This window comes from Punica granatum, chromosome 5 (assembly GCF_007655135.1).
Source record: "Punica granatum isolate Tunisia-2019 chromosome 5, ASM765513v2, whole genome shotgun sequence".
Classification (NCBI taxonomy): domain Eukaryota; kingdom Viridiplantae; phylum Streptophyta; class Magnoliopsida; order Myrtales; family Lythraceae; genus Punica; species Punica granatum.
Window position 1 is genome coordinate 27,899,342 of NC_045131.1, and position 3,086 is coordinate 27,902,427.

Sequence of the window (3,086 nt, forward strand, 5' to 3'; positions counted from 1 at the left end):
GAAATTTAGTGCATTGACGCACTCTACTTACCATGGAGAACTAAAAATGTTACTGTGCGGCTCCTACCGAAAAAAAAAATGTTATCGTGTGGCGATTTCATCTATGAAATTTCTCATACCTTATTGCTTTCTCTTTTTCATTTGCACTAGGGCCGTTAATCGATACAACGAGGTCAGGAACTGTAAAAATTGAAGATGGATAGAAACTATATGGTAGATTAAATAAAATATATCTTTCATATGGGGAAATTATATTTATATATATATATATATATAATGCAAGGATTCAAAAAAAAGAAAAAGAAAATCTTTAATAGAAGTAAAACTCTTGTAAGAGAAGTTCTAATATGATTCCACGTTACCGTAATATACTTAGTACTTTTATTCAAATGTTTAATATTTAGTTGAAGTGTTTAGTACTTTTGGTATTTGTGATGGATTATACAAAATACTAAACATTTCAATCGTAATACTAAACATTTAAATTGAAAGTATAAGTAAAAAATACTTATACAAATCATGATTATTTAAAATACTAAATATTTGAACTAGAATACTAAATGTTTGAATTGAAAATACTAAATATATCATGGTGAGATGAAGTCATGTTAGCAAAATCCACTCTTATATATTGCAGTCTTAAGCTTAGACAAGGACACGTGTCATTCTTTCCTTTTTTCATTCTAACCTTTCTTTTCTTCTTTTTCTAAGTTTACCTGCAAATTTTGATTATTTTTTCGTTTATGTCCCTTATTTTGATTTCTTCTTACATTCTCCAAAAAATTTCAAAATTAACATGTCTTAACTAATTATATATTAATTAATTAAAACATATAACATCTTTAAAAAGTGAACTAGAGTATCATTTTGGTATGCTCACGCTCATTTTTCTTCTCAAAATGATACCGCATGCAACTTTGATTAGAGTGTTATAATATTTCTCCATTTTGATGTCTCAGGTTCTAATCGATCCTTCAAGTCTTTCGTTTATCTTTTCTTTTTATTTAAGTAATAAATTATTATTATTATTATTAAATCATTCTTTCTATATTTAGTTAAAATAACATCATAACTCATAATTAATAAATTTATAAGATCTCAACTAATCAATGTTAGAAAATTAATATATATATATATATATATGATATAATAAAACGACTTAATTTCTCTTTTGGCAACTATAAAACGAACTAATTTCATCAAATTTATTTATAAACTCAAGTAATCATATATATTTTAATTAATTATGCCAAACTAAATTTTCTTTGTGGATCATATTTGGTACTTTATGTGACAATATAGGAGTTTAGCAGAACATTACAGAGTAGTATTGTAATTTAATAGGTAACGACGTACAAATGTAAATGTTATACTTAATATAAACTGTTTACACTCATTTTTTGCCCTTCGTGGTAAATGAGACATTGACGTGTGAAGCCCACAAGATCGCCCCATGTAAGGAGAATAGCCAGCAATCAAGGTCCACGACAAGCCCAATCTGAATTAGCGGCAATACCTAACCTAGATCGCCGTGAAATGGGTGGGTGGATCGGAGATGGAAATTGCGTGGATTTGTTTCCAAGTGCGGTGAGAATGAACGTGGACGTTTCTAACGTTGGTAAGGTTTCTCCATTTTGGGGAACATTTCATCTTAATTCTTTCCATAAAAGAATTGCCAAGAGTTATAAGGTATTGTCTAAAGTAAGGAGATATTTGTGACATCAAACAAGGAAGAGAATGCCGTGTTTCCTAGAGCTCACGATTTCCATGCAAGAGAGACATACATTGTAATATATTGGAGCGGAGACATGGACATGCATGGGCTGATATTATCTTCCTTATATATTTGTTCTCCTTTCCTTTTATCTTGCTTTCTTCAATTAGGAATACTTGGAGAATTATTCTCTAGGAATACTAGGATTATATTTTTCCTTTCATTAGACAATGATGTTTAGGCAATAGGTCGTAGGATTTCCTTTCGTTAGAAATTCTCCTATTTTGGTATTTTGGGCTTGATTCTAGATATATGCCTATATATATATCGATCGGTCTACTATTGTTATTCACCCCCAGCATTAATCATAAAACAGCTCTACGCCATGCACCTTTATCTTTATCTTTACTTTATTACACTGCACTTCAATATCTAGCTTACTCACTTTCTTTACCCTATTATGCAATAGCCTTCTATGGCAATCCCGCCGATCCATCGGCATATCCTTCTACTCGACTTGATTCCCGATCAAGGAGGTCATCCATGAGCTAAGGTTCCGGCCAAAACTTACCCCTTTTTGGCTAATAGTAGCCGGACCAAGTGCTTCATTTCACTTCAGGCCAACTCAGCCATGAAGCTATCCAAGTCCTTCAAGAGCCAATTCAGGCCGTGAGCTACACTAAAGACTGGGAAGAATCCTAGCGACTAAATCATTGGGCTATGTAATCGTCTAAACATAATCATTGATACCTTTCCATGACATCTCTCCTAAACCCAGTCGCCAGCTAGACCTGCGGACCTTCGAGCCATGGCGCTACGCTTCAGCACGGTGAGGTCAATTGGTGGTTTCGCTACTAATACTTGGGATTGCGCCCTGGCACGTCTGGAAACACCGATCTTGTAAGAGACTCAACAACTGCATGTGCCGAAAGTGAGATTGCGTGATTTTATATGAAACATAAGCATATAAATATTATGTTTAATAAAAACAAGTATATTTACTAAAAAAAGCATCGTAAAATTGTAATAGCACTACTATATAATAAGATTAAAAGAAATATAGGTACATAATTTCCTTTATTCTATTCTTTCTCCTTTTATAGCTTGATTTCTGTATTTTAATTCTTCTAGCTCTATGTTTTACCCATTTAAACATACTATATAATTTAAAGCATAATCAATAAACAAATTATATTTAGGTAGATTTTTAACCACCTAATACTTGAAAAATATATTATTTTTTTTATTATACATTAATTTTGGTCTATCTTAACCTTAAGAAGTCACGTGATTTCATGGACCTTTCCTTCAAATGTATGCTTTATTACAATTTTGTTTTAATTTATATAACTTACTACGATCTTTAATATGT